Raw genomic sequence first — 15,287 nt, forward strand, 5'->3', positions numbered from 1 at the left:
CAGAAATAGCATGAGTAATTAGCAAACCTCTAAGTCAACAGAAATAGCATGAGTAATTAGCAAACCTCTAAGTCAACAGAAAGCACATCACTTAATTTATAACCACCAATCCAAACAAGTTGAGTTCCCTTGGGCCACACTAAAATGCCATTGTTACACATTCGCCAAATCTTTGTGAATGGGGTAGATGGAGCCATCATTGTACCATCCAAGACATTGATATCCAAAATGAACCAACTATCTTGCTTTGGCCTTGCATGCTTCAAAAGAGCACCTGTATTAAAAATATGTGGTGTGATCTTTGAATGCCTCTGCACCATAAAAGAAAAAAGGTATAAAAGAATTGAGTTCAAGTGAGGTTACAAATTCTTCAGCATTCTGATATGAACATCTTAGAGCCTGAGAAGATGTGGGATGGTCCATGTTGATATAATCAGTCTGATTACCAATTTCACCTATTGAAGATAAACTAAAATTAAAACTTTTTCGCACTAGCATATTAGTAAACTATGGTTAATTGCAAAATACAATTACAAATATATAAGAGTAAATATTTAATGAAACCACACCTCAGTTACAAGAGAACATTCTCCGCATTATAAACATATTTCCATGGAAAAGCCAACATCAATATTTCAAAATAGATACTATAACAGAAACATGATTATTTTCAGCAAATAACAATTACTAAGTGAATTTACATTACCTGCATCTAGAAATAGATGTACAAAAGTTATTATCTAATGTAATCGCCGTGCATCAGTTACACGAGAACATTGTGTTGGATACGCAGGTGTCGAAAACCACAATGGAAGTGTTGAGCTATACTACATAAAGTACATTTCTTTCCAAACTTGGCTCTTGTGTTGATACACCAAAACCTGTTTATGAGTTGCCAAGAAAACATACTCACCTGTTTATGAGTTTCCAAGAAAACATACAACAATCTATTACAAGCCGCTCGAACCTTAACTCGATCATTCAAGAAATTGAGCGAAAATTGAAAGACACCCCTTAAATTATTAACACATATTCAGCTAGATTTGGACTCTAATAACGAATCAGAAATCTCAGGTTCTTCCTAGAAATATCATTGTATAATTGAATGAAATAATTATCCAAACTCAACTTATACCACAATTTATGTAACACCCCGTTTTTCAAAGCGAGGGTATATTTTTTTTTTCAAAAGAATTTAAAACAAAGCAGAGAAATAAATAAAGAAATGCCTTTGGATAAATAATTGAGTCATTATAATTTACAGGCAGCGGAAAAGTTACTCCTATTATAAATCCAAACCATTTACCCAACAACAAATGGTACGTGTAACCTATCGAAAATAACATGTCAAGCTGACAATATTAGTATAGGTACAGTCTTCCATTTTAAAATAAATGCAATACAAAAGAAAGACATCTGATCCCTCTATGCCAACCTAATCTGATCATTTTACAACACAACTAAACACCCTGACTAATCTCCACGCGCCCCGTGAGATTCTCCTAACGTAGCTGCAGTCAAGCGTTCCCATCTCCATTTCCGTCCGTAGGGTAAGAACCGGTAGGATCGTCCTGACTCTCATCTGAGGGCAAAGCCCAGATTTCCACAATAATTGTAAAGGTCACCAACCGAAAATAACAGTTAACACATAACATTTAAGTTTTGAATGCTAAAAATAACTTTTCAACTAAGCATGCACCTTAGCAGGATTTTCAATATGCGAAAAGTTCATACAATACTTTGCCAATTAAAAATGAAAACAATGAAAGTAAACTGAGGTTCTCAATCCCCTAATTATAACATAACAAATTAAGACATGGATAGTTTCATGAGCAAACAGTCATACAACTAAAACTGAGGATTTTCACTGAGCCAATCGATTAGGCAATCGATTGGGGTGAAGGATTTCGATGAAACAGAATCCTGGGCTGAAATCAATCGATTGGGAAATCGATTGAGTGAGTACTGAGCCCCTGACTTAATACCAATCGATTTCCAAATCGATTTCCTGAAGGTTTTTAGTGAAATTTTGAACTCTGGCTTGATTCAATCGATTGGGCAATCGATTGACAGGATAGCTGAGCCCCTGACTTAATGGCCAATCGATTTCCAAATCGATTTGGTCGAATATGGATGAGTCCCTGACTTAGGCCCAATCGATTGGGCAATCGATTTCGTAAATGATTTTCGAAAAACTGATTACAAAATCGATTGGCTAATCGATTTTGTCCATTTGGCCAAGTCCCTGTTTACTATCCAATCGATTGGGAAATCGATTTACCTGTGTATTCTTTCAAAAATTCATAAACTAACTCAATCACATTCATGCATAATCCCAATTCTTAACACTTAACACTGATAACACAATTACTACGACATCATGGATTTCGAAATGGTATTGCAATCAAACATGTTATCACCAAATTCCAAAACATAACACTTAGCATTTATAACACATTACTACACAAACAAAATGAACCAACAGTTCACAAATCAACAGGGTGTAGTCTCTCGCGGACAAACACAATTCCCTCAGGAACGTAAGTCGTAAACGTACTACCTATCACGGGTCCGTACCGTTTACCGAGGTGCCACCTATCCCGGGTCAGCACAACTTACCAAAACATACACGAGTAAACGAGACATTAAGAGATTCCCCATTCTTAATTCTCATCTAACTTAAACCAGGGCGTAGTCTCTCACGGACAAACCCCTGCGCAGTCTCTCACGGACAAACGCAATTCCCGCAGGAACGTAAGTCGTAAACGTACTACCTATCACGGGTCCGTACTGTTTACCGAGGTGCCACCTATCCCGGGTCAGCACAACTTACCAAACACAATTCCCTCAGGAACGTAAGTCGTAAACGTACTACCTATCACGGGTCCGTACTGTTTACCGAGGTGCCACCCATCCCGGGTCAGCACGACTTACCAAACGTAAATCGTAAACGTACTGCCTATCACGGCCCGTACTGTTTACCAAGGTGCCACCTATCCCGGGTCAGCACGATTTACCGAAACACACATAAAAAAGCGAGACATTAAGAGATTCCCCATTCTTAATTCTCATTTAACTTAACGATTTTCAAGACAAAACATTCAGTAAATAAGTCATTAAGAGATTCCCCATTCTTAATACTCATTTACTGAAACGATTTTCAAAAACGAACATTAAGTAACCGAGACATTAAGAGATTCCCCATTCTCAACGCCCAGTTAACTTAAACAATTTTCCAAACAAAATAATAAGTAACCGAGACATTAAGAGATTCCCCATTCTTAACGCCCAGTTAACTTAAACAATTTTCCAAACAAAATAATAAGTAACCGAGACATTAAGAGATTCCCCATTCTTAACGCCCAGTTAACTTAAACGGTTTTCAAAACAAAATGTTAAGTAACCGAGACATTAAGAGATTCCCCCTCCTTAACGTCCAGTTAACTTAAACGGTTTTCAAAACAAAATATTAAGTAACCGAGACATTAAGAGATTCCCCATTCTTAACGCCCAGTTAACTTAAACGATTTTTCTTTAAAACAAAATATTAAGTAACCGAGACATTAAGAGATTCCCCCTCCTTAACGTCCAGTTAACTTAAACGGTTTTCAAAACAAAATATTAAGTAACCGAGACATTAAGAGATTCCCCATTCTTAACGCCCAGTTAACTTAAACGATTTTTCTTTAAAACAAAATATTAAGTAACCGAGACATTAAGAGATTCCCCATTCTTAACGCCCAGTTAACTTAAACGATTTTTCTTTAAAACAAAATATTAAGTAACCGAGACATTAAGAGATTCCCCATTCTTAACGCCCAGTTAACTTAAACGATTTTTCACAAACAAACGCACATTAAGTAAACGAGACATTAAGAGATTCCCCATTCTTAACGCCCAGTTAACTTAAACGATTTTTCACAAACAAACGCACATTAAGTAAACGAGACATTAAGAGATTCCCCATTCTTAACGCCCAGTTAACTTAAACGATTTTTCACAAACAAACGCACATTAAGTAAACGAGACATTAAGAGATTCCCCATTCTTAATACTCATTTAACTTAATGGTTTTCAAATTTCACACAACACAAACTCAACAAATTCTCACATCAAAACATATCAATTCATTTATTCACAAATCCAACCATACACATATCAAATTTCATCAATATCAATTAAGAGCATGTCAAAAACAACGAACACAAATCAAAGCAACATAACACACAGATACATCAAATTTCATTTACTCATAATCACACACAATGACATTCAAATTCATTTACCACGAAACATTCATCAATATAAACAAAACCTAACTCTAAGGTTGTTACCCATAACGCACTAGTTTGGTTTTTCCCCAAATCGATACATTTAACCCTAACAAATTCCTTCCCACACAACCACAGATAAGTCCCTAAATGCAAACTAAAAGTTTGGAAGGAGCCCTTACCTCAACGTTAGCTTTAACGCGCGTTTCCGGTACCGCGAGTAATTCCGATAAAATCTCCGCTCGCAACGCCGCTTCCAAATTAGTTCACTAGCACCGTAGCGTGGTGGTGAGCAACTTTCCCTTCTAACTCTTCGCGTCTCAAAACCGTTTTTCTTCGTTTTCGAATCAAAGAGGAAGAGTGGAGTTGCGAAAACCTTGATCTAACTCTCACCCAACCTTGGGTCACTAGCTTTGAAGAAAAGGAAGCAACGAAAACGAAAAATGGAGAAGGATGGAATTTTGGGTTTTTCTCGCGTGAGGTTCAGAGGAAGGAGATGGAAATTTGGAAATTTCCTTCCTTTCTTTTTCTTTCCTTTGTTTTTCCTTTCTTCCTTTTTCCTTCCTTCCTTTATATACTATTTTCTTTTCCTTTTCCTTCCTTCTAGTTTTCCTTTCTTTTTCCCTCCAAACAAACATATATAAATATAATAAATATAACTTAACAAATATCTCAAAATCTAGATATTTATTAAATTACCGTTTCACCCGAAACGCCTTAAATTCTCCGTAAAGTATTTACCGCAGTTAAATTCAATTTATTTATCGACGAGAAATTCTAATTGGCATCGAAATATCTTTTTGATTATAAAACTCCAAAATATTATTAACTTTGGCTTAAAAAGCCTCCGAGCCAAAATCCAAAATATACCAAAAATACATAAAAGGGTACTTTAAAATTATGGGTCTTACATTACTCCCCATACATAATTGGTACTTTAAAATTATGGGTCTTACAATTTACACACAGTTTTGATCCTAAAAAGGGATTTCACTGGTAACCTAGCAAGAATCTGAATAACAACCTCATATGGAAAAATCCCATCTCCTAATTTAAAATCCAAAACTATATACAAATTATTTTAATAACAAATTAAAAAAAATTTAAAAATTTGGGTTGCGAAAAAACAAGGTAAAGATTTCAACTTTGCTTACCAGAACAAAATTGGGGGTATGCGATGAAACTGAAATTGCTGGAATAATGAGAAAGTTGAAAATGATAATGAAATAAACTAGAAGACACATAGATGAATAGAGAAGAATGGTGGTGGTGGTGGTTGGTTTGTGGCGGTGGTTGGTCAGAATCGAGAGTGAAGGAGAAGAAACTGAGAACGAAGGAAAGCAAAAGAGAGGGTTTTTTGGTGAGCGAAGGAAAGACGAAAGGCGGCGTGATGGCGAAGTGGCGGCGTGATGGCTATCGTTGAGATGCAATGGCGCGACGTGACGGTGTGCCTGTTGAAGTTTGGTAAAGGCGAGATTGAAAAACTAAGGTGTGATTAGGTTTGGGGATCTTTTATATTTTCCTATTTTACTTTTCACTTTTCATATATGTTAAAAAATTGAACAATTTTAATGGGTATTAAAAAAATCAGTTAATTTTATTCTACTTTTTTACAATTGACATAATAAATTTATTTTTTTAACAATTTTATGTTACATTTAAGAATTAATATATTTTGATATTATTAAATTAAATTACTCATGATTAATTAACATATAGTTTACAAATGAGTTTGACTATATTTTAGACTTGTTATCATTAATTTTTTAAGTTTTCATCAATTTAGAATAATTTTTAAATAAAGTTTTTTGTTATGATTCTAGTTAAAATTAATATTAGTATTAAAATTTTAATTACAAAAATAATTTATCAAATTATTTGAGTCAAAATTAAATAAATAAATGTATCAAAACATTTAATTTAGTTAATTATATAATTACTATAACAATACGCACATAGATAAATAAATAAAAATGATCAGTCAAAATATTGGTAGTACTTATAACTTGTCTTACTTTTTTATTTTGTTTAAAACACAATTATATTTTATTTATACAAAAATAAACAAAAAAAATTATATAAATCACAAAAAAAAATACTTGAATAAAAATGAGCACAAGATCGAAAAAAATAAACATACAAAATTTTTATTGAAAAATAAATAAAATTCACAAATCAGGAAATTTAGCGTCGGCTGTACCGACGCTATAAGGGTAATTAAAGTTTAATAATAAATTAGCGTCTACCATACTTTACATAGCTTTGGTTGGGCCGCCGCTAATAATTAATAAAAACAAAAAAAAGGAATTTGGTGAGTTAGCGTGCGCTCAGCCGACGCTAAGTGGACACTAACTAGCATCGGTGTCGTGGCCGACGCTAAATATGGCAGCTAAAACTAGTTTTTCTAGTAGTGAAAATACCAGGAATATTAGCCAAGGTCCATCCGATTCCCTTCCTGTGTTTTCTCAAAATCTGCAACAGCTTATCTTCCTATTCATCTTCAAGTTTGGCTGAAATAATCACAGGTAACTTGCCACTTGCTTCTAAATATGCATATTTTCAATTTTCAGGAAGTGGTTTAAGCTTTATGGTCGGTGGTTGTTCAATGGAAAGTACAACACCAGTGGCCGAAGCTATGTTTGCAAAATCAGTTATCTTAGTAGAAATATCAATATCAACACAATGATCAACCTGCAAGGCAGCTTCGATCTCAGCACACACAGAGCACAATTGAGTATCTGTAAAGAATTCACAAGTATAAGTATCATCGAAACCAGAAAATGAAGGAAAATCAGTATCAAACATATCAGGGTAAGTGTCATCAGCCAAATCAGCAAGAAATTCAATTTGAAAAATAGAATGCTCTTCCATGGGGTGTTTCATAGCATCAAAGATGTTAAATTTTAGAATGCTATCACCAAATTTCATGGATAGAGTTCCAACATGCACTTCAATTTTTGTTCTAGCAGTTTTCAAGAATGGTCTGCCTAAGATGATAGGCGCCCTGTTGAACTTATTCTCTCCCTCCATGTCTAAAATGTAAAAATCTGCAGGAAATATCAATTCATTAACTTGAACAAGTACATCCTTCATAAGTCCAATGGGACAAGCATTGCTCCTGTTCGCCAATTGAATGGTAACATTTGTACTCTATAAAGGTCCAAGAGCAAGAGAGTTAAAAATAGATGTAGGTATAACATTAATGGAACCTCGTAAATCTAACATAACATTTTCAAATTGACTATTGTCTATGGTACATGGAATGGAAAAAGTTCATGGATCTTTGCACTTCTGAGACATGGGATGAATGAGGGCTAAAACATTTCTCCCCATGTTTACTCTTTCATTACCTTTTAACCTTATCTTGTGTGTGCACAAATCTTTTAGAAATTTTGCATATCTTGGAATCTGTTTAATTGCTTCCAAGGAGGGGAATGTTCACTTCCACCTTTCTAAGTGTATCTAGGATCTCTTTGTCTCTATCTGCCTCGTCCATTTTCTTATTCTTCACTGCCCTTTGAGGAAAACGAAGTGATATATTTTGCTCAACATCAACAGTTTCAGATATCAAAGTACCCTCATCAACCTTGTTATTTTTCACTGCACTGACATTGGGAGCATTTGGATTTACGACTGACTGTGCAGGAAATTGGTTTGACCCCTGAATCTGCAATTGATTGACTGAAGTGGCTAGCTGACCAATCTTTGTTTCCAAATTTTGAATGGTGGAATATGTTCTTGGTTGAAATTGGAGATTTTGGACAACCATCTGCTTAACGAGGTACTCTAATGAAAGTGCATTGTTTTGTTGTTGAGGAATATTTTGTTGTTGTTGCCTAGGTTGTTGTTGTGCAGATTAATTCCCCCATCTCAAGTTGGGATGGTTTCTCTAACCAGGATTGTACTTCTTAGATGATAGATCATAGTTGGCTTGAGGATTGTATATATTTGTTGAATATGCTTGAGGAGCATCAGCAATTGGATCTTCTTGCAATGTAGGACATGAATCTAAATGATGCTCCAGAGAAGTGCAAATACCACAGACCACTGCTTGGGTTTTACCTATTGCCAATTTTTTTACTAAAGATGTAAGCTCATCAAGTTTTCCTTCTAAATTCTTGTGGGAAGAAGCTTGAATTTCATTCACATCTTTTGTCAACACTGATGAATTGCTTCTAGTTCTAAACTGTTGTGAATTAATGAACATGTTCTCAATCAAAGCCCTTGCCGCTTATGGGGTCTTATCGACAAGTGCTCCCCGACTAGCAGCATCCAAAATGCTTCTATCCATAGGTAGCAAGCCTTCATAAAAATATTGGATGAACAATTGTTCAAAAATCTGGTGATGAGGACAACTTGACACTAATTTCTTGAATCTCTCCCAATACTCATGTAATGATTCCTTGTCAATCTACCTGATGTCACATATTTCTTTTCTGATTGAAGCAACTCTTGAGTAAGGGAAGAATTTTTCTAGAAACAATATCTTTAGATCATTCCAACTTGTAACAGAACCTAGTTGAAGGTAGTATAACCAGTCATTCACAACATCTTGGAGTGAAAATGGGAAGGCTCTCAGCTTAATATGGTCTTCTGTGACTCCTTGAGGCTTCATGGTAGAACACATAACATGGAATTCCTTCAAGTGTTTGTGGGGATCCTCACTTGCAAGACCATTAAACTTTGGAAGCAAGTGTATAAAACCAGATTTAAGTTCAAATGGTACCGTAACTTCAAGATATGTGATACATAATGCATTATAATTGACATTAGGTGCAACAAGTTGTCATAAGATTATATTATTTCCATCAGCCATATTTTGCAACAAGTTGTCAATTTCAGTATCTGATTCTAACTAGTTAACACTAGCAGCTCTATTAAGTCTACGACGTCAATGAAATGTCCTATTTATTTTAGGTTTAAGAGAATGAAGATTTATAGAACTAGCCCTAGTCATGCATCAACATAACAATGCAATGCAAAATAACAATTCTGAAAATTCCAACAATGTCCCTAATGCTAAAATTGAAGGAAAAATGCGAAAACCCTATCAAATAAAATCCAAAATAATATAAAAATACCACCAAAAATTTCTAAAAATCAAATAAAGGCAACGCAAATTTTTTTGTAATCTTTGGAGAATATGAAAAATTCAAAAAATTCAAAAAAGGGTCTGAAAATTCAAAGAATTTCTGGTGAAATTTTGGAGCAATTCGAGACAGTCGCTTGAAAACGGGGTTAATATTGTTATCATAAAGTCCCAGGCAACGACGTCAATTTGATCCGTTGTCGCACACAGGTGAAATACAATTGATAAAATGTAAATAGAGGTAATAACTCGAATCGTTTCGCAAGGACTTCTGATATAATAATAATAATAATAACCGAATTGAAAATTAAAATTAAAAAGGGGTTTTTTTTAGATTTTTTATTTAACAGATGAGCAAAATGATTAATCCACTTCTTCGAGTTTCAGACCTATCACAAATTCTATCAATGAGTTTAATTTCTAATTTGTGATTCTATTCTTATTTAACTATAGAATTGATCAAACAAGCATAATCAATCCTATGTGAATTTGGTTTCTTTGATTGGATTAAGCATCACAATCATCAAAATATTACAATTAACAATGAAGCATCGCAAAATTATAATTCAATAAAATTAGAAACCGAAACCAAATTTTGTCAAATAAATTTAATAAATCCTATTGAAATTTAATTTAAGCAATCAGAATATCAATATAATCAAAAAAAGAATAGAAAATTATGAATCGAAATTGACAGTGTAACTTGAATCTCAAGGTGTTGATGAAACTATGAACTCGTTGATTAATCTTATAAAATTAGCCTTCTATGAAATTAAAATAAAAATTGTTTATTTCTTGTAGCAATTTGAATCCTAATTTTTCCCTTTTTAGAAAAGAAACAAAACTGCCAATATATAGTACTTGATATTGGGCTTTAGGGTTTAAAAACAAGTGACCCGCTAAATAAAATTATTACAAAAGTCCAGATTATGAAATCTGCAATTTAGACCCAGTAAAGTTCGGAATTGGTCTTTTCTTCCAACACAAAAGTTGTAGCTCGGAGGTTTAGCTTTCCAACACATGCTCATATGCGCCAATCCGATATCCAGAGCTCAAGTTATGGCCTACAGAGCGAGAAAAAGTGAAAATACAAATAATAAAATTAAAATGCAAATAATTAAATTATAATTCAAATTCGACCCAATTTTAGAAACAAGCTAAAAATATTAATCTAAACTATAAAGAGCTTTTAAAATACCAAACTAAAAAGCTAGAAACATGTGCCCAAATTCTATGATCAGTCATCAAAAAGACCATCTTACTTTGCTGGCTCATATTACTATTTCTGGAAAAGAAAAATGCAAATGTTTTTAAAATCATAAGACACAAGTATGTAAAACATCATTACAGATGGAGATTTCATACCAAGAGTTGACCAAAATGATTCAACATCTACTGAAAAGAGAGAAGCAAATTGAATAGTGGAAGAAAAATCTAAGGTACTTCTAAACTCAAAAGCTCAGTTATTTTATCATGTGCTTTAAGCAGGGAAGAAAGTGAAAGAGTAGATGAACGCGACACTGCTAAAAAGTTATGGGACACATTGCAAACTCATTACGAAGGAACAAGTCATGTGAAAGAAACAAGGATCGATATAAGCATAAGAAAGTTTAAACTATTTGAAATGAATGAAGGAGAAACTATTGATGATATATACTCAAGGTTTACAACCATTGTAAATAAAATGCGATCCTTAGGCAAGGCATACTCAATACAAGTCAGAGTAAGAAAAATCATGAGATGCCTCCCAATCATATGGAGACCAATGGTAATAGCCATAAGTCAGGCCAAGAACCTTGAAGTACTTAGATGAGAGGAATTAGTAGGAACCTTACGAGCACATGAAGTGTTGATGTAGGAAGACAACCCAACGAAGAAAGGCAAAGCAATAGCCTTAAAATCTTCTCTAGAAAATATGTCATTACAACCAAAAGAAGAATTAGAAGAAATCGGACACGAAGATGTTGATGAAGAAATAGTTCTTGACACAGACTAGAACATTCTTCAGTAACAAAATGCTATTTCTGCTTAAAAATTGGACATGATGAATCACAATGTTATTTTAAAAAATCAAGTATAAATTATAATTTATAAGTCATATTTACTCTATTTTTTATGATTGAACTGTTCAATCGTCATAATTAAATTTCTTTAGTCGTAGTTAATCTAATTAGTTAAGATTGAACCGTTTAATCGTCAAAATTTGAATTTATAAGTCATATTTAGTCTAATTTGTAAAGGTTTAATCATTGGATTATTGTAATTAAAATTTTGAAGTCATAATCAGGTTAATTAATTAAGATTGAACACATGGATCGTCGAGTTAGAATTTCTAAGTCACAGTCAATCTACTTTGTTAACATTGAACTATTGGATAATCGAAATGAGAAATTATCAGTCGTATTTGGTCTAATTTCAGTTATCCAACGGTTAAATTTCAACTAATTGATTATGACATAAAATTAAATTAAATTTTGATTATTTAACAGTTTACTGTGTAGACTAAATCTGATTTAAATTTTCTAATTTTGATGATCTAATGGTTCGATCTAAAAATAATAGACTATGACTTAGTAATTTTAATTTCGATAATACAACAGATCAATGTTAACTAATTAGTTAAACTATGACTCTCAAATTCTAATTTCAATGTTAAATAATTAGACTAACTACGACTCTAATGACAGAACTGGTAAAATTGCTGAATTGGAGTTGGTTTAGCAAAATCATCCGATCTAATGAAAAATCTTTTAAACATGTTTGTTATCCCTTCATTTTCATCCAAAATATGCCTTTTACATTTATGTAGTTCAACATATCGTATTATTATGTCATTATATTTTTTCTGTTGCAATGTTACCCCTATTTATAAGCACAAAAAATATAGTGATGGATAAATGATACGGTATCTTTTTGTGTATTATACGGTGCATTTATTTCTCCTCTCAACTATACAAATATATCTACAACGATAAATGTCAAACTTTGGTATCGGTTTCTCAAAGATTCTATTTGGGAGTGACTATGTGAAAATTTCTACAAGATGATCATACGAACGAATTGGTTGAATACTTATCTTATAGCTCTTTTGGAAATCGTGAGTGAAAAATAATTTTATAGAAATATTTTTTGTTCAATCTCCTTTAATATAGTATTCTTCAAAACAATTGCATGTGATATTATTCCGTAGAAACTTTCCAATAATATTTTCTAGAAGAAAAGCCACAAATCTCTTGTATTTGTTGAATCATGGATTTCAACCAAAATACATTATTGACGTATCTTGTGTAATGCTAAAACTTCAACCTCATTTGAAGATATTGTTGTTACGGTTGGTTTCTCATATATCCCTGAAATTGTTGCACTTCATCATGTAAGCAAATAGCTTAATTTTTTATTTTTATTTTTTTTTTATCATTACTAGTATGAGAATTATACAAATACCATGTATCTCTAATATAAGAAAGTATACTTTTTGTTGTATATTTAAAAATATCACATGGCTAATAGATTAACAACAAATAATTAGCAAAATACATTATTATTTGATTGCACTAATGTATGATATTTCAGTACCAAGTAGAAATCATCATTTTCTCATTCTTTAAAAAGACATTTGTCCACCATTGATGACCTTACAATATTCAAAGTGCACAACGAGTTTGATTTTTTCATATATAACCATTTTAGAGCATTTGATATATAAGCTTCATAATTTACAAAAATATTCTTCAAATGATCATTTTATAATCTAAAACAAATCTTTTCTTCAAAATACTTGACAAATGATGGCTTTCCATACCCTCATTTAGCAAATATTTACACAATAAAATTACACAATGTCCATCTAGATTGTTTTAGCACATAAAAATACTTACTCATTTTGATTAAGTTAACTCTTCAATAGTTTGTATTGTATGTCCCATATAAATTAAATCTTTCGGGGAGTTTCTTATAATCATCACTATAAAGTGAGTCATATAAATAAGTTGTAACACATCTTTCATATAAATTGAGACATTGATGGCTACTAACTTTATTCAAGTATGAAAAGGTTCTTGAATTCACTTCAGGTGGATATGTATTTATTCATTCCCATGTTCATATCGCGTGAAAATTTAATCGTAGCTAATTAGCTTGCCATCTTCAGACGTGTGAAATACAAGTCCAAAAGCTTTTTGCTTCATGGAGCGAGCTTAATTTAACTTCAATTGCTTCTTTATATTTTCAAAGCATTTATTTTTATATAATTAATATGTCATAGACTTTAGTTCATGATCCTCATTATCATTGATCATATATAGCGGTATATTATATGCAAAAAGATCATCAATGTTAACTTTATGCCGGTTCCATTGTATTCCATTTGTGACATAACTTATTGATATATGTTTTTTTCACAAGTTTCAGATATCTGATCAATTCTTTTGGAAATAAAAATCAATTATGTCAAACTACTCTTTTGGAATTTTTATATCATCACTTGGGCCACTTTTATTTTTTCTTCTTTTTTTCTTTCTGATAGCTTCTTTTCTTGTTTTAGGATTTTTGTCTTTGGAACCGATTGGTCTTCCACACTTCAGACGCGATTGAGACTTATTTGCAATATTAAATTGTCAAACATGGACATATATTTTTATAGAAGCATTTGCAACTGATATTAGTATTGTTTAACTTTACAAATGAATTATGTTTTGAACTTCTGGTTCACATTGCTTTATATGAGGATCAATATAAGATGATAATTTGTTTCAAATAAATCATTTGAACTTCTGGTTCACATTTTTTAACTACTTATTTTCTCCCTTTGATGTTCGAAAATTAATTCATCAATTGATAATCAGCCTAAGGGACTATAAACAAGTATCGAATTATTTTATCATAATACTTTATAATAGATGGATATTCATATGGAATATATTTTTTCAATAGTCTTTTAAGATTTATCTTAGTGTATTATATTGAAGCAATTGAGATATATACAACACATCCAAAAATTCATTTAGATGAACAATATTAGGATTTAAACCTAAAATATAAGGGGATGGCATACATATAGTAATTTGTTGGCTTGATGTGAATCAATATCTCAACATACATGATTGCATATTCTCAGAGTAGAATTTAGAAGTTACGATCTGAGGTGTCATGGGCTCCACTATTAATAAATTTAAAACTATGATGATATGCAATACCTAAAAAATTTATCTATACATTTGTTATTGTAGACTATGCGTATAAAATTTAATTTAATTTAAAATCATTTGATATATCTTTGGAATAATTCAAAATTAACTTCTTATACTGAACTTTCATTAAATGAAATAATTTTGATACATCTCATTGATATAACAAATGATTTCATATTAATATGAAATTTCATAGATATGATTTATGTAGTAATATATTTCAATTCTTCAGTGTATTTTGTAATATGAATATGCATTTGAAAATTATCTTAGGTGTCGTAATATGAATTCATATTAATATGAAATTTCATAGATATGATTTGTAAGACCCATAATTTTAAAGTACCCTTTATGTATTTTTGGTGTATTTTGGATTTTGGCTCGAAGACTTTTTAGCCAAAGTTGATAATATTTTGGAGTTTTTATAATCAAAAAGATATTTTGATGCCGATTAGAATTTCTCGTCGATAAATAAATTGAATTAAGTGCGGTGAATCCTTTACGGAGAATCTAATGCGTTACGGGTGAAACGGTAATTTAACAAATATCTAGATATTTTGAGATATTTGTTAAGTTATATTTATTATATATATATGTTTGCTTGGAGGGAAAAAGAAAGGAAAACTAGAAGGAAGGAAAAGGAAAAGAAAATAGTATAAAAGGGAAAGAAGGAAAAAGGAAGAAAGGAAAAACAAAGGAAAGAAAAAGAAAGGAAGGAAAATCTAAAATTTTCCATCT

At 32.1% G+C, this 15,287-nt stretch overlaps 1 long non-coding RNA gene and 1 pseudogene across 3 annotated transcripts; both read right to left on the reverse strand.

The window, feature by feature from the left end:
* Window positions 1–33: 33 nt before the first annotated feature.
* LOC101488949 (uncharacterized) lies at window positions 34–5,715 on the reverse strand. Of its 3 annotated transcripts, none has more exons than XR_012162066.1 (4): window positions 5,426–5,715; window positions 570–881; window positions 364–455; window positions 34–274 (listed from the first exon to the last, which is right to left on the reverse strand). It is a non-coding gene; the product is annotated as an uncharacterized lncRNA (long non-coding RNA). The 3 variants fall into 3 exon arrangements; XR_012162067.1 differs by having other exon boundaries at window positions 707–913; XR_012162065.1 differs by having other exon boundaries at window positions 36–274; window positions 707–881.
* Window positions 5,716–6,619: 904 nt separating this feature from the next.
* LOC140919402 (uncharacterized) lies at window positions 6,620–14,510 on the reverse strand (annotated as a pseudogene).
* Between the last annotated feature and the right edge of the window lie 777 nt (window positions 14,511–15,287).

This window comes from Cicer arietinum, chromosome 2, assembly GCF_000331145.2.
Source record: "Cicer arietinum cultivar CDC Frontier isolate Library 1 chromosome 2, Cicar.CDCFrontier_v2.0, whole genome shotgun sequence".
Classification (NCBI taxonomy): Eukaryota; Viridiplantae; Streptophyta; class Magnoliopsida; order Fabales; family Fabaceae; genus Cicer; species Cicer arietinum.